The 22,500-nt window shown below is 51.4% G+C and overlaps 1 long non-coding RNA gene, 2 other non-coding genes and 1 pseudogene across 3 annotated transcripts; all 4 read left to right on the forward strand.

Annotated features, from left to right (window-relative positions):
* Nucleotides 1-2,958: 2,958 nt before the first annotated feature.
* Nucleotides 2,959-4,881, forward strand: LOC126927430 (small subunit ribosomal RNA). The gene has a single exon (XR_007715480.1). It is a non-coding gene; the product is annotated as a small subunit ribosomal RNA (ribosomal RNA).
* A 310-nt stretch (nt 4,882-5,191) lies between these two features.
* On the forward strand, nt 5,192-5,836 carry LOC126927418 (uncharacterized). Its single transcript, XR_007715465.1, has 2 exons — nt 5,192-5,234; nt 5,303-5,836. It is a non-coding gene; the product is annotated as an uncharacterized LOC126927418 (long non-coding RNA).
* Nucleotides 5,837-7,056: 1,220 nt separating this feature from the next.
* On the forward strand, nt 7,057-7,211 carry LOC126927440 (5.8S ribosomal RNA). Its single transcript, XR_007715486.1, has one exon. It is a non-coding gene; the product is annotated as a 5.8S ribosomal RNA (ribosomal RNA).
* A 2,048-nt stretch (nt 7,212-9,259) lies between these two features.
* LOC126927436 (large subunit ribosomal RNA) lies at nt 9,260-12,168 on the forward strand (annotated as a pseudogene).
* The last annotated feature ends 10,332 nt before the right edge of the window (nt 12,169-22,500 follow it).

The raw sequence follows: 22,500 nt of genomic DNA on the forward strand, positions 1-22,500 counted from the left end.
CGAGGTATGCAAATTTTTATAGAAACCGTTATTGTTCGACGTCGTCTAGCCGAACGTAACGGTTTCTTTTTATTTTTTTAAAAAATTTTTTTCCACCGGACCTAGCTGACTGGGACGTTGGAACTTTGAAATTTCTCTCGCCCCGGTACGAAAAGGCCGAACGTTCCTTTCGAAATAATTCCTCAAAAAGCGTTACGAGGTATGGAAATTTTTATAGAAACCGTTATTGTTCCACGTCGTCTAGCCAAACGTAACGGTTTCTTTTTATTTTTTTAAAAAATTTTTTTCCACCGGACCTAGCTGACTGGGACGTTGGAACTTTGAAATTTCTCTCGCCCCGGTACGAAAAGGCCGAACGTTCCTTTCGAAATAATTCCTCAAAAAGCGTTACGAGGTATGCAAATTTTTATAGAAACCGTTATTGTTCGACGTCGTCTAGCCGAACGTAACGGTTTCTTTTTAATTTTTTAAAAAATTTTTTTCCACCGGACCTAGCTGACTGGGACGTTGGAACTTTGAAATTTCTCTCGTCCCGGTACGAAAAGGCCGAACGTTCCTTTCGAAATAATTTCTCAAAAAGCGTTACGAGGTATGGAAATTTTTATAGAAACCGTTATTGTTCGACGTCGTCTAGCCAAACGTAACGGTTTCTTTTTATTTTTTTAAAAAATTTTTTTCCACCGGACCTAGCTGACTGGGACGTTGGAACTTTGAAATTTCTCTCGTCCAGGTACGAAAAGGCCGAACGTTCCTTTCGAAATAATTCCTCAAAAAGCGTTACGAGGTATGGAAATTTTTATAGAAATCGTTATTGTTCGGCGCCGTCTAGCCGAACGTAACGGTTTCTTTTTATTTTTTTTTTAAATTTTTTCCACCGGACCTAGCTGACTGGGACGTTGGCACTTTGAATTGTTTCGCACTGCTCCAAAAGTGCCGAAAGTACCGAAAGTTCCTTTCGCATTAATTCCATAATAAGCGTTATAAGGTACGTATATTCTGGCATAAATCGATATATTCTAATTAAATACATCGGGATTAAGCGTTAATTTTGTTCTTGAAACGTTCTAAAAAGTTTCGAATTGCACATTGGGACATGGAAAAATTTCCGTATCGAACACGTTTTTTCGAGTTATCTCGCTTAAAAGTGTTACAAGGTAGGAATATTTTTGCATAAATGGACGTATCTCGACGTTTTACGTCGGGATTAAGCGTTTATTTGGTCGGTGGAACGTTTTCTAGAAACGGAACTATGCGACGGGACGTTGGGACTTTGAAGAAGTTCGGCCGGTGCGAAAAGACCGAAAAGGTTTTTTCGAGTTATCTCGCTTAAAAGTGTTACAATGTAGGAATATTTTTGCATAAATCGACGTATCTCGACGTTTTACGTCGGGATTAAGCGTTTATGTCGTCCCCAAGACCTTCTACAAAGTTTCGATTTTTTCGTTGGGACTTTGAAAAATTTCCGTATCGAACACGTTTTTTCGAGTTATCTCGCTTAAAAGTGTTACAAGGTAGGAATATTTTTGCATAAATGGACGTATCTCGACGTTTTACGTCGGGATTAAGCGTTTATTTGGTCGGTTGAACGTTTTCTAGAAACGGAACTATGCGACGGGACGTTGGGACTTTGAAGTATTTCGCACCGGTACGTAGGGACTTAGAAAAATTTCGGCCGGCGCGAAAAGTCCGAAATGGTTATTTCGAGTTATTTCGTTAAAAAGCGTTATAAGGTATAATTTTTTTGACAGGGATCGTTATATCTCTATTAAATACAATCGGATTAAACATTTTTGTCGAATTTTTTGAAAAATTAGCTTCCGTCGGACTGATACGACTGGGATATTTTTGCAATTTTTTCGTTAATTAATGTTACAAGGTATATATCTTTTTACATATTTCGTGTTATTTTAACGTGTTTTAATCGATTATAAAGTTATTTTTCGTCCATAGTCGATAAAACTGTATGTTTACTGATGCAATTTTTCGGTGAAAAAAAAAATTAATTTTTTGGTAAAAATGCATTTATAATATGTTAATAATGCTTGTGGTAAAATATTTCGATGGTTGGATATCGCCTTTATATAGTAGTTATTGAACGTGCGAGCGACTAAGTTCCAGCGTCCCTTCCGAACGGTACGTTGCTACGGAGGTTTTGCACCATAAGCGCGCGGCCGCTAGCCCGACCGGCGCCGGCCTTCCGGCCGGCCCCTTGGTATCTATAAGAGAAGCGTCGAGCCGGACGGTTCGGTCGGAACAGCGCTGGGCGCGTGGCTATTCTACGGCCTCGGTTGAGAATTCAGTCACCGCTCCTCGAGTCTTAGTGTATTTTACGCTATTTCTCGACTGTTCCTCCGTTCTCGTACTGGTTTTTTCTCTACACTGCTGCGCCGCGGGTCGAAGTCTAGGACGTAATGACCGTTAACGTGGCAAGCTTCCCCTTAGTCGGGAAGCTGGTGACCTGTGTGCACGTATTTGACAAAAGTTGGATGCGTGTGTGCTTGTACTTACGGAGTAGCCATTCTTGCAGAGACCATCGGTTGTAAGCTATTTGTAGCTGCACGATGGTCCTTTTGGCGTTCTGTAGAGTGCGTTATCTTCTGGTAACGCGTCTCTACAGAGGTGTTGAAGCTTATAAAAGAATATTCTTACGGTATGTCCAGCATGCGTATACGTGCTTTACCGCTAAGTTATATTCTACGAGAGAAGTTGGAGGAGAAAAGTTACAAACAGAAATAATTCTGTGAAGTATGAATCTTTGTATCGATATATGATGGTGAGAGAGGAGGAGAATTAAAGTGGCTGAGTGACGTTGTTACTGAACCATGGAACGTTGCTCTCTAAGTCATATTACATATATATATAAAATGAAAAGTCTCGTCGTACGGTGCTTACGTCCCACCTACGACACAGAGAGAACTTTTAAACGAAAATGCTGGTTTTTGGGAATATATTATAAGATCCCTGGTTGATCCTGCCAGTAGTCATATGCTTGTCTCAAAGATTAAGCCATGCATGTCTCAGTACATGCCGCATTAAGGTGAAACCGCGAATGGCTCATTAAATCAGTTATGGTTTCTTAGATCATACCTACATTTACTTGGATAACTGTGGTAATTCTAGAGCTAATACATGCAAACAGATTCCGACCAGAGATGGTAGGAATGCTTTTATTAGATCAAAACCAATCGGTGGCGGATGGCTCGTCTGTCCGTCCATCGTTTGTTTTGGTGACTCTGAATAACTTTGTGCTGATCGCATGGTCATCTAGCACCGGCGACGCATCTTTCAAATGTCTGCCTTATCAACTGTCGATGGTAGGTTCTGCGCCTACCATGGTTGTAACGGGTAACGGGGAATCAGGGTTCGATTCCGGAGAGGGAGCCTGAGAAACAGCTACCACATCCAAGGAAGGCAGCAGGCGCGCAAATTACCCACTCCCGGCACGGGGAGGTAGTGACGAAAAATAACGATACGGGACTCATCCGAGGCCCCGTAATCGGAATGAGTACACTTTAAATCCTTTAACGAGGACCAATTGGAGGGCAAGTCTGGTGCCAGCAGCCGCGGTAATTCCAGCTCCAATAGCGTATATTAAAGTTGTTGCGGTTAAAAAGCTCGTAGTTGAATCTGTGTGTCACAGTGTCGGTTCACCGCTCGCGGTGTTTAACTGGCATTATGTGGTACGTCCTATCGGTGGGCTTAGCTCCTCGCGGGCGGTCCAACTAATATCCCATCGCGGTGCTCTTCACTGAGTGTCGAGGTGGGCCGATACGTTTACTTTGAACAAATTAGAGTGCTTAAAGCAGGCTACCTTCGCCTGAATACTGTGTGCATGGAATAATGGAATAGGACCTCGGTTCTATTTTGTTGGTTTTCGGAGCCCCGAGGTAATGATTAATAGGGACAGATGGGGGCATTCGTATTGCGACGTTAGAGGTGAAATTCTTGGATCGTCGCAAGACGGACAGAAGCGAAAGCATTTGCCAAAAATGTTTTCATTAATCAAGAACGAAAGTTAGAGGTTCGAAGGCGATCAGATACCGCCCTAGTTCTAACCATAAACGATGCCAGCCAGCGATCCGCCGAAGTTCCTCCGATGACTCGGCGGGCAGCTTCCGGGAAACCAAAGCTTTTGGGTTCCGGGGGAAGTATGGTTGCAAAGCTGAAACTTAAAGGAATTGACGGAAGGGCACCACCAGGAGTGGAGCCTGCGGCTTAATTTGACTCAACACGGGAAACCTCACCAGGCCCGGACACCGGAAGGATTGACAGATTGATAGCTCTTTCTTGATTCGGTGGGTGGTGGTGCATGGCCGTTCTTAGTTGGTGGAGCGATTTGTCTGGTTAATTCCGATAACGAACGAGACTCTAGCCTGCTAAATAGACGTAACTTATGGTATCTCGAAGGCCCCCGGCTTCGGTCGGTGGGTTTTTACTACCAACGTACAAACAAATCTTCTTAGAGGAACAGGCGGCTTCTAGCCGCACGAGATTGAGCAATAACAGGTCTGTGATGCCCTTAGATGTTCTGGGCCGCACGCGTGCTACACTGAAGGAATCAGCGTGTTTTCCCTGGCCGAAAGGCCCGGGTAACCCGCTGAACCTCCTTCGTGCTAGGGATTGGGGCTTGCAATTATTCCCCATGAACGAGGAATTCCCAGTAAGCGCGAGTCATAAGCTCGCGTTGATTACGTCCCTGCCCTTTGTACACACCGCCCGTCGCTACTACCGATTGAATGATTTAGTGAGGTCTTCGGACTGGTGCGCGGCCAATGTGATAAGCATTGCCGATGTTACCGGGAAGATGACCAAACTTGATCATTTAGAGGAAGTAAAAGTCGTAACAAGGTTTCCGTAGGTGAACCTGCGGAAGGATCATTAACGATATAACACAAAAACTTAAAGAATTTGACTTGAACACTTGAAAAATACGAAACTGTATAAGTCGGTAAGGAGCCGTACTCCTCCTATATCGACGAACCAAAGTATATACGACGTATCAACAAGCTATATACTTTAACAAAGAACAGTTAAATTCGCCCGGAGCGTGGCTTACTCCGTTGGCAAAATGATGAAAAGACATAAGGAGGAGACGACCCTTCAGCTACGAAACTATATGAAGAGAAGGTGGCACTCTCTCTCGATCATCGGGATGAAGAGATACATACATATATATATATATATATATATATATATATATACATACATAAACGAATTCGAGGCGCCTGCGTGAGGTCGTACACAGAAAGACCCGCCGCCTGCGAATAACAAAATATATACGAATTCGAGGCGCCTGCGTGAGGTCGTACACAGAAAGACCCGCCGTCTGCGAATATTATGATTTTATAATAAAACTATAAATGGGAACTTGAGCTTTCGAAAATTAAACTTTGACACGAATATCGAACGAAAAATTACGAATGGAAACCACCCGTAAAGAGAAATGAGATCGAGGCGCTTGCGTGAGGCCGTATACAGAAAGACCCGCCGCCACGATCTCGTATTTTTTTTTTTTGCGTCGTGGAGACCGTACAAACGAATAACAAAATCTCTAAAGTGCCTCGTGTCGGAGAGATCATGCTCGCCTATTCTCTTCTATGTTTCGTGGTCTGTGTTGCGTTTGCTCTCCTCCTAGCAACGGGACATCGAAGACTCCTCTTTGGGATCGAACGAAGCGACTAAAACGAGTCGACGAGAGCGAAAGTACGAGTAGCGAGTCGCGCATGTAGAAAGGATACCGACATATCTTCGAAGGTTCTCTTCGAAGATCCATGGATACCTTATGCGCGTCGACCTCTCGTCTCTTTCACCGCTCTCGGTCGTTCTCGAAACGTGCTTCCTACCCATAGGGCGTGTGTTCTTCGTATGTCGTTTTGTTCGAAATAACGAAACCACTTGTAACATACTCGTGGATCGGGTAACCTAGAACGAAAACGCATTGCGTGGATGTTGGCCCGCTATGATAATGATAATGATGATGATGACGATGACTATGATGACGATGCGTAGCAACGATTCGTAACTAGTCTAGCCGAAGTTGGTTCAGAGGGGACCGCAGGCTGTCTACCCTCGATGTCGTGAGTCGGACACCCGTGCCGTCGCTAGAGTTTTTTCAAAGCTCGGCTTCTGGATATTGGGAAGAAAGACCGCTCGAGGACGACGGCTGCGCGTGCGTCCCATCGAATTTTTTTTTTTTTTATACCACCTGAACGACTAAAGTTTCGTCTAGTTCGTCGCATATAACCCGTTCAGAGGGGACCGCAGGCTGTCTATCCTCGTTGTCGTGAGTCGGACACCCGTGCCGTCGCTGAAGTTTTTTCAAAGCTCGGCTTCTGGATATTGGGAAGAAAGACCGCGCGAGGTAGATGGATGCGAGTCCCATCGAATTTTTTTATTTTTTAAAAAAACAATCACCTGAACGGAGATGTGTTCTCTTTCGTCGATTTTTCACGCTTTGAGTCGTCGCGATCGCCATCCGTTCGGAGGAGATCGCCGACTTCGAAGCCTCGATGTCGTGAGTCGGACACCCGTGCCGTCGCTAGAGTTTTTTCAAAGCTCGGCTTCTGGATATTGGGAGGAAAGACCGCTCGAGGCCGAGGGTCGCGCGAGTCCCATCGAATCTTTACATCACCCGAACGATGGAGGCGCACGCTCTTTTTCTTGAATAATTGGACGAGAGGAATGCATATCGTATTATATATACACACACACACATATATATATATATGGGCTAGCCACCGTGCGTATTTCTTCGCGAGATCGTGTGCTGCACAGAGGATTCAGAATCGGGTGTTATATCCCCGTCGTTTCCTGACGAACGGAGCTTCGATCTCGATGGTTGTTATATATCATAATGTACTTTTCGCCCGGCCGGCGGACGCGCGTATCTTCGCGCGTTCGTCGGATTTCATTTTCGAACGTTTTCGTGTCGTCGATCTTCCGGCGACTTCTGCGCGTCCGATTCCCGTTGGTCGGTCGTGTCGGATCTCGGCTTCGCTCGAACCGAGTATTAAGAGTACATGGAGTACAAGAGTTTTAAAAAATATATGAAAAGATTACCCTGAACGGTGGATCACTTGGCTCGTGGGTCGATGAAGAACGCAGCTAATTGCGCGTCAACGTGTGAACTGCAGGACACATGAACATCGACATTTCGAACGCACATTGCGGTCCACGGATACAATTCCTGGACCACGCCTGGCTGAGGGTTGCTCACGTAAACCTAAGACTGCTTGCGTTGCGTGTCGTTCCTCTCTATCTGTCTCTCTCTGTCCCTTGGTGCCTTCGACAACCCGCCGTCGTTCTTACGATACGTAGAACGTTTCAGAGTCGGAGGAAGCGCACGAAGAAGGATACGAACAAGAGCGGACGCGAGAGAACGTACGCGACGTACGAGCGATTGTTGGACGCTCGTCGGCGTTCGTCGCGGTCGTGTCGAGGCCGTGCAATTCGTACGCATGCTCGATATATAAACTATCGTGTTCACGGGAGACACTACGAAACTCTACCTCTGTCTCTCTCTGTCCCTTGGTGCCTTCGACAACCCGCCGTCGTTCTTACGATACGTAGAACGTTTCAGAGTCGGAGGAAGCGCACGAAGAAGGATACGAATAAGAGCGGAGAGAACCGTCACGGACCTGCGTGAGTGCTAGCGGCGTCGTGAGTCGTCCTTTCGTACGACCGCCCGCTTATGCACCGCTTCGTGTCGGTTATCGAATATATTATATATATATATATATATATATATATATATATATATACGTAGTGTTGTCCTCGTGACCGATTTTTTTTTCATATCAGCAGATTTGCATACGTTTGCAGGTTTTCGATGAGCACGATGTCCGCGCCCCCGACGTCGTCTTAAATGAATATTATTTTGGCGAGACTGAGAGAAAGCAAATATGGGAACTCGGTCGAGAGAGGAGAGAAGGAGAACAGCCTCAGATAAAAGTAAACTTGGTAACGGTGCGGAATTTTGCCGTACAACCGTCTTTTCTTAAGACGTTTTACTCGAATAGCCCCAGGGATCTAATGCCCACTCCGTCTCTTCGTGCGTAGAGATATACTCTGCGCGAGCGACTGACAACGACGAGGACCGTCGCATCGATGGGTCGTCGTTGCGTTTAACATACTCTGTGCTTGTAATTTATCCCCGAAAGAGAGCCGTAGATCCGGGAACGCACACGTGATTTCTTCGAGCGCTGATGACTTAGGGAGATGATCCCCAGGCGTTGCGCGGAGATCGGAGAGTACGCGTTACTTGTATCGGGACGAATTTTCCCCGTCGTTCGCGTATCTCTCTGCCCGCCGGCCCTGGCCCAAAGCCACGTTCGTCGGAAATCGTAGAAATCGTGTGCGAACTAGCGCGTGTCTATGATCGGCTACGGGTGTTTTACCAAGCTCGAGGTGTTGCGCAACGTTTCCGTACCTGACGAAGATGCGCACGAGAGTCCGTTACAAAGTCGTTGGATGGTCGTCGTCGTCATGCCAGAGAGAATCTCTGGACACGTACAGGAGAAGAGATCGTAGACGAGGAAGAAGACGATCCCCTTTGGCGAGGCTGGAGTGAAACTTTGATTTAATTAAAGACGAGGTATACACGCGCGTACGACGTGATAGTCGTGCGCGCGTGTGATTTTTTTTTAAGGCAATTCGGCGCTACAAGTACTCGAAAAACAGAGAGTGTTGGTCATCCCATGCCTTTTCGGCGTCTATCGCTGGACCGCGCATCCTAACGTCGACGGTCGTCCAGTCCCCGAACACACCACAGTGAACGTCTCGCTCGCTTTTCCACTTGCGTGCGTTCCCGTGCGTTTTCGTCGTCGTCGGTACAGAGCAAAGAAACTTTGCCGTTTCGATCTCTGTGCCGGCAGAAAACAAGGAACCGCTGGAATTTGTCGAGAGTAGAGAAACGGCTGTAAGAGACTGAGGACGGGCGTTAAAAATCACCGACGATCGTTTTAGGATGTCTGGCGTGAGTCTTAGCTCGAACATGATACGACGTACGAAGAAAAGGGCACTTTGGCGCGATGCTTAAAACGCTTCTCTGGAAGGAAAGAGTGTTCTCGTTCTATTCGAATTTTTATTTTTTTTTCTCTTTGAGGCGATTTTCGCATATAGAGATAAAAAAGATACCACCTTCTCTCGTACTGGAGTTTCATAGCTTTGTTCGAAGTGTTCGCGCATACACGGCACGAACGTGTTTTTTTTTTCTTTGAATAAAAAAATCACATTTTTGTCTCGTGTCGTGACGTTGAAGCGACCTCAGAGTAGGCGAGATTACCCGCTGAATTTAAGCATATTACTAAGCGGAGGAAAAGAAACTAACAAGGATTTCCTTAGTAGCGGCGAGCGAACAGGAATTAGCCCAGCACTGAATCCCGCGGTTCCGCCGTTGGGAAATGTAGTGTTCGGGAGGATCCGTTTATCCCGTGACGTCGAACCGCGTCCAAGTCCATCTTGAATGGGGCCATGTACCCACAGAGGGTGCCAGGCCCGTAGCGACCGGAACGCGTTTCGGGAGGATCTCTCCTTAGAGTCGGGTTGCTTGAGAGTGCAGCCCTAAGTTGGTGGTAAACTCCATCTAAGGCTAAATACAACCACGAGACCGATAGCGAACAAGTACCGTGAGGGAAAGTTGAAAAGAACTTTGAAGAGAGAGTTCAAGAGTACGTGAAACCGTTCAGGGGTAAACCTGAGAAACCCAAAAGATCGAATGGGGAGATTCATCGTCGACGGCGCCGGTTCCCGTTGGTGAGCGATGCTCCGGGTGGGCCTTCGTGGTTCCATTAGCGAGGGCACGCCACCTTCGGTGTCGAACGCGCCGGTGTCGTAGTCGTGCACTTCTCCCCTAGTAGAACGTCGCGACCCGTTGTGTGTCGGTCTACGGCCCGAGTGGGCGCCTGTCGCGTCGCTTCGGCGTACGCGGCAGACCCTCGGTCGCCCGGCCGACTGCACGACGGTACACGCACGGTATCGGGCCGCAACCAATCCATTTTCTCGAATATGTGTGTGTGCGTCTGGACCGCCGCAAGCTTCGCCCTTACTCCGCAGTCTCGGGCTTACGTCCCGTGCTCGGGTATTGGCAGCTGTTAGCAGCGCGGATATCTTGGACTGGCCAAATCTCGAATTACCGGTCGGCGACGCTATTGCTTTGGGTACTCTCAGGACCCGTCTTGAAACACGGACCAAGGAGTCTAACATGTGCGCGAGTCATTGGGACATTAAAACCTAAAGGCGAAATGAAAGTGAAAATCGGCGTTCGCGTCGATGGAGGGAGGATGGGCCGCGCAACTATGCGGCCTCGCACTCCCGGGGCGTCTCGTTCTCATTGCGAGGAGAGGCGCACCTAGAGCGTACACGTTGGGACCCGAAAGATGGTGAACTATGCCTGGTCAGGACGAAGTCAGGGGAAACCCTGATGGAGGTCCGTAGCGATTCTGACGTGCAAATCGATCGTCGGAACTGGGTATAGGGGCGAAAGACTAATCGAACCATCTAGTAGCTGGTTCCCTCCGAAGTTTCCCTCAGGATAGCTGGCACTCGACCGTTCTCATCGAACGCGTGCGAGTCTCATCTGGTAAAGCGAATGATTAGAGGCCTTGGGGCCGAAACGACCTCAACCTATTCTCAAACTTTAAATGGGTGAGATCTCTGGCTTGCTTGGATCATGAAGCCACGAGATATTGGATCAGAGTGCCAAGTGGGCCAATTTTGGTAAGCAGAACTGGCGCTGTGGGATGAACCAAACGTGGAGTTAAGGCGCCTAAGTCGACGCTTATGGGATACCATGAAAGGCGTTGGTTGCTTAAGACAGCAGGACGGTGGCCATGGAAGTCGGAATCCGCTAAGGAGTGTGTAACAACTCACCTGCCGAAGCAACTAGCCCTGAAAATGGATGGCGCTGAAGCGTCGCGCCTATACTCCGCCGTCAGTGGCAAGTGGGAAGGCACGCGAGTCTCGTTTTCCCCTCGTGGGTTCGGGACCGTCCTTCATGAAGCTCTGACGAGTAGGAGGGTCGCGGCGGTGTGCGCAGAAGGGTCTGGGCGTGAGCCTGCCTGGAGCCGCCGTCGGTGCAGATCTTGGTGGTAGTAGCAAATACTCCAGCGAGGCCCTGGAGGACTGACGTGGAGAAGGGTTTCGTGTGAACAGCCGTTGCACACGAGTCAGTCGATCCTAAGCCCTAAGAGAAATCCTATGCAGATGAGGTGTCCTAAGATCATACAAATTGCAACAAACAAATAAAAATTGAGCGAAAGAAACACACCCATTGGGCGAAAGGGAATCCGGTTCCTATTCCGGAACCCGGCAGCGGAACCGCATACCATTCGGGCCCTCGTAAGAGTGTTCGTCGGGGTAACCCAAAATGACCTGGAGACGCCGTCGGGAGATCCGGGAAGAGTTTTCTTTTCTGTATAAGCGTTCGAGTTCCCTGGAAACCTCTAGCAGGGAGATAGGGTTTGGAACGCGAAGAGCACCGCAGTTGCGGCGGTGTCCGGATCTTCCCCTCGGACCTTGAAAATCCAGGAGAGGGCCACGTGGAGGTGTCGCGCCGGTTCGTACCCATATCCGCAGCAGGTCTCCAAGGTAAAGAGCCTCTAGTCGATAGATTAATGTAGGTAAGGGAAGTCGGCAAATTGGATCCGTAACTTCGGAATAAGGATTGGCTCTGAGGAGCGGGGCGTGTCGGGCTTGGTCGGGAAGCGGGTTTGGCTGACGTGCCGGGCCTGGGCGAGCTGAACGGGACGCGGCGTATCTCTCTCTCGGGGGGGATATCGTCGCGCACCCCGGATCCGAGCTCGGTCCCGTGCCTTGGCCTCCCGCGGATCTTCCTTGCTGCGAGGCTTCCGTGGCGGTTTTACCGTCGCGGTCGTTCTCTTCGGCCGCCATTCAACGCTCAGCTCAGAACTGGCACGGACTAGGGGAATCCGACTGTCTAATTAAAACAAAGCATTGCGATGGCCCCCAAGGGTGTTGACGCAATGTGATTTCTGCCCAGTGCTCTGAATGTCAACGTGAAGAAATTCAAAAAAGCGCGGGTAAACGGCGGGAGTAACTATGACTCTCTTAAGGTAGCCAAATGCCTCGTCATCTAATTAGTGACGCGCATGAATGGATTAACGAGATTCCCTCTGTCCCTATCTACTTCCCGCAGGGAGGGCTCGCTTTGCGAGCCTATGGGGGCTGGCAAACCCACGTTCCCGCAGCCAGGGGGACCGTCGGGACAAGCGTCCCGTTACGTGAGTCCCTATGTACACCGCAAGGAAGGTTGCCGGCGGAGAGAGGCAGCCTCACTCTCTCCAAGGGGCCTTGGGTAGTAGCGCACCCACGATCCTGATGCCAAGGGTGGGACCGTCGGGGAAAGTTCAGGGTTTGTAGGCGCCCTGTAAGCCCCGCTTACGTGAGTCCCATCTGGGTCTGCCGAGCTCGGTTAGCAGGACGCCGGGCCGGTAGTGACGTGGCCGTACATCCACACGATAGTCCCACCAGCGACTTAGGCTGGTACCACGGGCGGGTCGAGTTATAGCCCGGAGGGAGTAGCGACCCCTCTGCTCGGCCAAAAATGGGTATGGACTCGTGGTGGCAGTGGTTGATGGCCAAGATGCTGGCAAGAGGGCCGAGTTAAGGTGTTCGTCCTACACCGAATGGTCTACGGCGTGTGAGCAGCGTCCCAACTGCTCCGGTACCGTCCCGGTAGACGGTAGGGCTTAGAAAGGGCCCCGTTCGACCTGAGACGAGCGACAGCCCCTGCAGGCCTAGCTAATCCAGGAAGCAGGGCACTGTGTGCCTTGCGCGATGGTTGGGCGTTTACCCAACCCCAATTGGTCCAGGGGACCCGGGTTACTGTATGGACAAAAAGTCTGGGAAAGTACCCGTTACCAAAAATTGCATATATGTATGTATGTATGTCCCTATCTACTTCCCGCAGGGAGGGCTCGCTTTGCGAGCCTATGGGGGCTGGCAAACCCACGTTCCCGCAGCCAGGGGGACCGTCGGGACAAGCGTCCCGTTACGTGAGTCCCTATGTACACCGCAAGGAAGGTTGCCGGCGGAGAGAGGCAGCCTCACTCTCTCCAAGGGGCCTTGGGTAGTAGCGCACCCACGATCCTGATGCCAAGGGTGGGACCGTCGGGGAAAGTTCAGGGTTTGTAGGCGCCCTGTAAGCCCCGCTTACGTGAGTCCCATCTGGGTCTGCCGAGCTCGGTTAGCAGGACGCCGGGCCGGTAGTGACGTGGCCGTACATCCACACGATAGTCCCACCAGCGACTTAGGCTGGTACCACGGGCGGGTCGAGTTATAGCCCGGAGGGAGTAGCGACCCCTCTGCTCGGCCAAAAATGGGTATGGACTCGTGGTGGCAGTGGTTGATGGCCAAGATGCTGGCAAGAGGGCCGAGTTAAGGTGTTCGTCCTACACCGAATGGTCTACGGCGTGTGAGCAGCGTCCCAACTGCTCCGGTACCGTCCCGGTAGACGGTAGGGCTTAGAAAGGGCCCCGTTCGACCTGAGACGAGCGACAGCCCCTGCAGGCCTAGCTAATCCAGGAAGCAGGGCACTGTGTGCCTTGCGCGATGGTTGGGCGTTTACCCAACCCCAATTGGTCCAGGGGACCCGGGTTACTGTATGGACAAAAAGTCTGGGAAAGTACCCGTTACCAAAAATTGCATATATGTATGTCCCTATCTACTGAGTTTCCAAGATGGCGGCAAGTGGGACGGACGCGTGCACGTCGCTCCGCAGTCTATAAACGAAAAAACCGGGCAAATTAAAAAGTTCGGGCGTAAAAATTAATTTAAAGCAAAGTGGGAGTGCCGAGGAAATCGTGTAGTTAAAAAGAATCGTGGAGATCGCCGAATTCAGAGCGAAAAAAAGCTAATGTAAATCGCCACGTGCGAAAAGTGAGGTTAGCTGACGCGACGGATAGGAAAAACCGAAAAATCAAAGATCTCGGGAGCGAAAAATAATTTAATAGGCAGAGTTAGTGCTTAAAATAAAGTGCATGCAAATATATTAGTGGAGATTTCCGCAATAAGCGCGAAAAAAAGCAAAAGAAAGTGCCGCGTGTGCGAAGCGAGGTTAGGCCACGTGGCGGACAAAAACGCGAAAATCGAAGATCTCGGGCACGAAAACTAAAATAATAGGAAGTGCGAGTGCTAAAAAACATAGTGCACACCGAAAGTTTAGTGAAAATTGCCGCAATAAGCGCGGAAAAACAAAAGAAAGTGCCGCGTGCGCGAAGTGAGGTTAGGCCACGTGGCGGACAAAAACGCGAAAATCGAAGTTCTCGGGCACGAAAACTAAAATAATAGATAGTGCGAGCGCTAAAAACATAGTGCACACCGAAAGTTTAGTGGAAATTGCCGCAATAAGCGCGAGAAAAGCAAAACAAAGTGCCACGTGCGGGTGGATAGGTTAGCGGACGCGCGGCAGCCATCTTGGGTCGAGCGACCGAAGCGCCGCCGCCCGGGCATCTTGGGAACCAAGAGCACGCTGCTAGGCGGCAAATTCAAATTCAAACCCAGGGGTTTTGAACTGTGAAGAGCACGCCGCCGGACTCAGCGCGGGAGTGCTCGCGGGAACAAAGCGCCAACTGAAAGTCCGCGAGGGGGATTCAATACGCCGCTGGACATAGCCACCGGGAAGCGAACAGCCGCAGCGGCAGCCGCAAGAAGCGGCAAGGAGCCGGTGATGCCGACGCTAGGGCACTCGTCGCCAGGCGCAGAGGCCAGAGTGGTCCTCCAACCCCTGAGGAAACCGATGGAAAAGAACGAGGCCACTCCAAGCCCGAGGATACCAGAGAAGACGATGAGAGCAAGCCTGGGGAGAAACAACCCCCCCAGAGATGAGGAGAGATTGGCGGGGGAGGATAAGCGGCAAGTGCCCGATATAAAGGCACAGGCCAGTGACATAGAGAGGAAGGTCACGGCGTTCTGCTTAGACTCGGCCAGGAAAATAAACAAGGAACACGCCGCAGTAATCCTACGGCACTTCAAAGAAATGAGGGGCATTGTTGACGAGCTACTGCTCCATAATAGGTACCTGACAGGCAGGCTAGAGCAGAGTGCCGGAGATGAGAAGAATAAGGAAACGGCGATAATGAACGCCGTCAACAAAGCAACCAGGCGGCTAGAAACAGCCGTCTTGAGAACGACGCAGCAGGAACAGAGGGAGCCGACATACGCCGAAAAAGTAAAGATAACGAGCAACAAGGTCGAGCAGACGGCGGTCAAGCCGCCCAAAAATGTGGTCATAATTCGACCGGAAAGAGAAGGTGGCGAGATTCAAACGAGCGAAGAAGCACTTGACGCGGTGTTCACCCTAGTGAATCCCCGCAAGAGAGGAATCCAAGTTACGGCCGTCCGGAAAATAAAGGGAAACGGCCTAGCCGTTGAGACGACGAAGCCGGAGAGCCTAAAAGAGTTCACCGAGAACTCGAAACTAAAGGAGGCTGGACTAAAAGCTAGCACGCCGCAGCGGAGACCCCCCAGGATGATCATCTACGACGTCCCGAGGGACATTCCAGAGAAGGAGATCCTGGCCTGCATGAGGAAGCAGAACCAAGAAAGACTAAATGAGGACGACGTTGCAGCCATCAAGTTCTGCTTCAGGACCGGCAGAAAGGATCAAGAGGAGACGAACTGGGTCATCGAAGTGCCCCCCCAGGTAAGGGAGAAACTATTGAAAGGTAAGATCTTCCTCTCATGGAATGCCTGCAAAGTTAAAGATTACATAGCAATTAGTCGCTGCTACAAGTGTCAAGGATACGGACACGTGGCAAAATATTGCCGCGTTAACTATGAAATCTGCGCGCACTGTGCAGAAAGTGGGCACAGCACTAAAGAGTGCAAAGATAAGGATGGGCACGCCACCTGCGTAAACTGCAAGAGAGCAGGGAGGAAGGGCGATCACGCAGCTTCCAACGCGAAATGCCCAATGTATACGAAAGCCTTGGAAGCAATAATAGCAAGGACGCAATATGTATAAAGAGCAACGCAGGGACAGAAGAGGACTTGGGAGGAAAAGGGAAATAAGGATCCTGCAGCACAACATGCAGCGATCCAAAACAACTCCTTACGAGATCCGGACGCAAATGGACGCCGATGGGGATGACATAATATTAATGCAAGAACCATACAGCGTCGATGGGAAAATACCCGGATTCGGCACAGGAGTCGCGATCGCCTGCAGAGGGTCGAAGCACAACCCGCCAATGGCGGCCGTAGGGATAAAATCAGAGACCCTAACGCCCCTCGAGGTCGCCGAACTCTGCACAACACACTGTTCCTGCGTGCAGATAAGCGACGGGGAAACAGAGGTGTACGCGGCAAGCCTGTACTTTCCGCCGACAGGAAACATCGAGGTCGGCGTGCAACAGTTGGAGAAGGTACTACGGTGTCTCAGAGGCAAGAGGATCATCATCGGCCTGGATGCGAACGCAAAATCACCGCTGTGGTGCAGCAGGAGCACCGACGACAGAGGCGAGGCCCTAGAGGCAGTCATAGCGCAGTACGGTCTCCATGTCCTGAATCAACCAGGACAACCCCACACGTTTGAAACAACTCGAGGGCGATCAAACATAGACGTGACGATGGCGAGCCCAGAGGCAATACTCCTTGTAAAGGGCTGGAGGATACGCGAAGATGGTACCTCCAGTGACCACCGGATACTGGAGACGCTCCTTGACTTCGGGACGAGAAGCACCACACCGCAGCTTCAGGAAAGACGCTATAACACGCGAAAAGCCAACTGGGAGGTATTTCAGAGTGCCCTCACAGAGAAAATGGAGGCACTCAAAGAAACAACCCTCCAGCAGGCAGAGGACGTCGAAAGAATGGCCGGGCAACTCCAGGCAACCCTGATAGGTGCCTGCGACACCGCCATCCCAAAGAAGAAATGGTACTACAGGTCAGTACCCTGGTGGACGCCCGAGCTCACCAGAGCAAAGAGAAACACCTACCAGGCGAGAAGAAGGTATCAGGGGGCCAGGGACCCCGCTACGAGGGAGCAGGAGAAGCTGCGGTACAGGTCAACACGAAAGGAGTATAAGAGGATGCTGGCAAGAGCAAAAATCCAGAGCTGGCAGGACTTCGTCACCAAAGAGGGTAACAGGGAACCTTGGGGCATCGCTTACAAAACAGTCGCAAGGAAACTCAGAGGAGAGGAAACAACATCGACGCTGAAGACGCCGCTCGGATATACCTCCAACTGGCGAACGACCGCGGCAGCGATGTTGTCCGCACTTCTACCCGACGACGAGGAAGACACCGAAACGGAGGAGCAGAAGGAAATAAGGCGGAACTCGACAAACCCCCCCAACGTAGAAGACACCCCTGAATTCAGCTTCGAAGAACTCAGTGACGCCGTGAAACGGCTGAGGAAGGGGAAGTGCCCAGGCCCCGACCTGATTGAGGTCGAAATAATCCAACGGGCCTGGGGAAGAATACACCAGGAGCTCCTAAGGCTCATGAACGGCTGCCTCGCCTGGGGAATATTCCCCAAACGGTGGAAGGTCGCAAATGTTATCACCATCCCCAAGGGACCGGATCGGGACAGAAGCAATCCGAAATCCTACAGGCCAATCTGTCTGCTCTCCATGATAGGCAAGCTGCTAGAAAGGCTAATGGCCACCAGGATGGCACCTATCTTCCACGACCACGCGCTCTCCTCCGACAGACAATATGGCTTTCGCCCCGGAAGATCGACGGTGGACGCGATCATCAAGCTCCGCGAGAAAATCGAGCAAATGAGCGAGAAGAGGTACGTCCTCGCAATAGCACTCGATATATCAGGAGCCTTCGACAACGTCTGGTGGCCGAACGTGCTGCACGAGCTCAAAAGAAGAGAATGCCCCGACAACCTGTACCGGTTAACAAGGAGCTACTTCTCCGAAAGAACCGTACAGATTGCTGGGAAAAACGAAGCAGTGAGCAAGCCCGTCACGAAAGGATGCCCGCAGGGATCGGTCCTGGGACCAAGTTTCTGGAATCTCGTATTTGATGACCTGCTGGCTGAGCTAGCGGAAAACGCGACGGGGTGCGAACCCATCGCGTACGCGGACGACATCGTGATTCTAATTGCCGGCAACACGAGGAACGAGCTCCAGGAAAAGGGACAGGAGGTAGTTACCCGAGTCTCTACCTGGTGCACCAGGAAGAAGCTAACGTTATCGGCACAGAAAACGGAGATGCTGCTCGTCAAAGGTAAGCTGGACGCGGAGAGGCCACCGATTATTAAGATTAGCGGCAGGAATATAAGGATGGAGCAGGCAATCAAATACCTTGGAGTGCACCTCGAAGAAGGGCTAAAAGTCAACAAGCACGTGGAGGCAATAACAGGTAAGTGTCAAAAACTCTTCAACAGCCTCGCGAGGGTGGCCAAGGCGAAATGGGGACTCGGACACGCGGCCATGCGTACTCTGTACAGAGGGCTGTACGAGCCGATAACCACATACGCCGCAGCCGGCTGGAGCGACCTACTGAAAGGGAAAGCGAGGAGCAAGCTGATAAGGTCACAGAGGATGGCACTCCTCCGAGTGACCAAGGCCTATAGAACCACGTCAACCGAGGCACTGCAGGTTATCGCCGGAGTCATTCCTATTGACCTCCTAGTCGAAATCAGGGCAAGACTCCACAATAAGAAGAGGAGGCGCGACGAAGCGCCCGACGAGAAATCCATTGTCGGCGAGGCGTTAGATAAGTGGCAAGAGCGCTGGCAAACAACGCCAAAGGGCAGGACGACCTTCGACTACTTTGCTAGCATCAAGGACAGACTGGAGAACCGCTGGGTGAGACCCGACCACTACACGACACAGTTCATTAGCGGCCACGGGGATTTCAACGGTAAGCTCAAGTCATTCAACCTCAGCGAATTGGACACATGTGAATGCGGCGAAATAGAAACCGCCCATCACATCTTAGAAGACTGTCCAATCTTCGATGAAGAAAGGCAGGAATTCCGAAATGCACTGGGAGAACTCGATCTGCGCTGGCCGGAAGAAAAGCGGGAGTACGTAACAAAAGACGTATACCCCCACTTCTGTCAGTTTGCAAGGAAAGTACTCCAAGCGAAGGAGGAGAAGAGAAGGAACGCCCTACGAGAAATGGGAGGCGCAACGCAGCCAGGGCGACTGCCAGGAAGAGGATCGACGCAACTGGAGGGGCAGGCAGGCCGGCCTCTAAGGCATAGTCCAAGACTGGCCCGGTGCGTGCCCGTACAACGACGGGAACAAGAGGAAGAAACCAACGAAGAGGGACTCTCCGAAGATGAAGACGGCGACACCCAATAGTAGAGGAGCAGGAAGGAGACGAAGAAGAAGAAGATAAAACAGCGAAGAAGGGATACACGCACGAAAACACAGGACCCATGACAGGACAATACACAAAACACTGGGAACAGGAAGAGAACTAAGGATAAGAGGACAAAAACCAACACGAGTCGGAGATAAGACCTGCGACCGTCAGTGCAGGCGACGCTCATGCAAATGAGTGCCGTGACGGTGCAGGGACAATCGGCTGCAAAGCCAACCTGCTGGGACCGAGCTATACGCTGACAGCTCCGCCTCCCCGTGGCCCCCGCTGGTAACGGTGCTGCGCGATGCGCGCATCGCGCGGTGCCGGCTAAGCGAGCTGCCGCCCGAAAGGGTAGGTTCAACTTGCCCACTGACCCGAAAGGAGAGGGCAGGGTTTTTCCAAGTCGCGCGCCGACCACCTATGCGCGCCGTTCCCCGGGCATTGGACGTCAGAAAGTAGGATATAAATAACATCTAGCGAAGCCAGTATGAGTGCTATACTCCAGGAATGGCGTGGCCGGCCCAACGGTCGAGCCCCTAACCGCTCAATACTACTTGTCCCTATCTACTTCCCGCAGGGAGGGCTCGCTTTGCGAGCCTATGGGGGCTGGCAAACCCACGTTCCCGCAGCCAGGGGGACCGTCGGGACCAGCGTCCCGTTACGTGAGTCCCTATGTACACCGCAAGGAAGGTTGCCGGCGGAGAGAGGCAGCCTCACTCTCTCCAAGGGGCCTTGGGTAGTAGCGCACCCACGATCCTGATGCCAAGGGTGGGACCGTCGGGGAAAGTTCAGGGTTTGTAGGCGCCCTGTAAGCCCCGCTTACGTGAGTCCCATCTGGGTCTGCCGAGCTCGGTTAGCAGGACGCCGGGCCGGTAGTGACGTGGCCGTACATCCACACGATAGTCCCACCAGCGACTTAGGCTGGTACCACGGGCGGGTCGAGTTATAGCCCGGAGGGAGTAGCGACCCCTCTGCTCGGCCAAAAATGGGTATGGACTCGTGGTGGCAGTGGTTGATGGCCAAGATGCTGGCAAGAGGGCCGAGTTAAGGTGTTCGTCCTACACCGAATGGTCTACGGCGTGTGAGCAGCGTCCCAACTGCTCCGGTACCGTCCCGGTAGACGGTAGGGCTTAGAAAGGGCCCCGTTCGACCTGAGACGAGCGACAGCCCCTGCAGGCCTAGCTAATCCAGGAAGCAGGGCACTGTGTGCCTTGCGCGATGGTTGGGCGTTTACCCAACCCCAATTGTTCCAGGGGACCCGGGTTACTGTATGGACAAAAAGTCTGGGAAAGTACCCGTTACCAAAGATTGCATATATGTATGTCCCTATCTACTACTCGACAAACCCCCCCAACGTAGAAGACACCCCTGAATTCAGCTTCGAGGAACTCAGTGACGCCGTGAAACGGCTGAGGAAGGGGAAGTGCCCAGGCCCCGACCTGATTGAGGTCGAAATAATCCAACGGGCCTGGGGAAGAATACACCAGGAGCTCCTAAGGCTCATGAACGGCTGCCTCGCCTGGGGAATATTCCCCAAACGGTGGAAGGTCGCAAATGTTATCACCATCCCCAAGGGACCGGATCGGGACAGAAGCAATCCGAAATCCTACAGGCCAATCTGTCTGCTCTCCATGATAGGCAAGCTGCTAGAAAGGCTAATGGCCACCAGGATGGCACCTATCTTCCACGACCACGCGCTCTCCTCCGACAGACAATATGGCTTTCGCCCCGGAAGATCGACGGTGGACGCGATCATCAAGCTCCGCGAGAAAATCGAGCAAATGAGCGAGAAGAGGTACGTCCTCGCAATAGCACTCGATATATCAGGAGCCTTCGACAACGTCTGGTGGCCGAACGTGCTGCACGAGCTCAAAAGAAGAGAATGCCCCGACAACCTGTACCGGTTAACAAGGAGCTACTTCTCCGAAAGAACCGTACAGATTGCTGGGAAAAACGAAGCAGTGAGCAAGCCCGTCACGAAAGGATGCCCGCAGGGATCGGTACTGGGACCAAGTTTCTGGAATCTCGTATTTGATGACCTGCTGGCTGAGCTAGCGGGAAACGCGACAGGGTGCGAACCCATCGCGTACGCGGACGACATCGTGATTCTAATTGCCGGCAACACGAGGAACGAGCTCCAGGAAAAGGGACAGGAGGTAGTTACCCGAGTCTCTACCTGGTGCACCAGGAAGAAGCTAACGTTATCGGCACAGAAAACGGAGATGCTGCTCGTCAAAGGCAAGCTGGACGCGGAGAGGCCACCGATTATTAAGATTAGCGGCAGGAATATAAGGATGGAGCAGGCAATCAAATACCTCGGAGTGCACCTCGAAGGAGGGCTAAAAGTCAACAAGCACGTGGAGGCAATAACAGGTAAGTGTCAAAAACTCTTCAACAGCCTCGCGAGGGTGGCCAAGGCGAAATGGGGACTCGGACACGCGGCCATGCGTACTCTGTACAGAGGGCTGTACGAGCCGATAACCACATACGCCGCAGCCGGCTGGAGCGACCTATTGAAAGGGAAAGCGAGGAGCAAGCTGATAAGGTCACAGAGGATGGCACTCCTCCGAGTGACCAAGGCCTATAGAACCACGTCAACCGAGGCACTGCAGGTTATCGCAGGAGTCATTCCTATTGACCTCCTAGTCGAAATCAGGGCAAGACTCCACAATAAGAAGAGGAGGCGCGACGAAGCGCCCGACGAGAAATCCATTGTCGGCGAGGCGTTAGATAAGTGGCAAGAGCGCTGGCAAACAACGCCAAAGGGCAGGACGACCTTCGACTACTTTGCTAGCGTCAAGGACAGACTGGAGAACCGCTGGATGAGACCCGACCACTACACGACACAGTTCATTAGCGGCCACGGGGATTTCAACGGTAAGCTCAAGTCATTCAACCTCAGCGAATTGGACACATGTGAATGCGGCGAAATAGAAACCGCCCATCACATCTTAGAAGACTGTCCAATCTTCGATGAAGAAAGGCAGGAATTCCGAAATGCACTGGGAGAACTCGATCTGCGCTGGCCGGAAGAAAAGCGGGAGTACGTAACAAAAGACGTATACCCCCACTTCTGTCAGTTTGCAAGGAAAGTACTCCAAGCGAAGGAGGAGAAGAGAAGGAACGCCCTACGAGAAATGGGAGGCGCAACGCAGCCAGGGCGACTGCCAGGAAGAGGATCGACGCAACTGGAGGGGCAGGCAGGCCGGCCTC

This window comes from Bombus affinis, unplaced genomic scaffold (genome assembly GCF_024516045.1).
Source record: "Bombus affinis isolate iyBomAffi1 unplaced genomic scaffold, iyBomAffi1.2 ctg00000110.1, whole genome shotgun sequence".
In the NCBI taxonomy this organism is placed as follows: Eukaryota; Metazoa; Arthropoda; class Insecta; order Hymenoptera; family Apidae; genus Bombus; species Bombus affinis.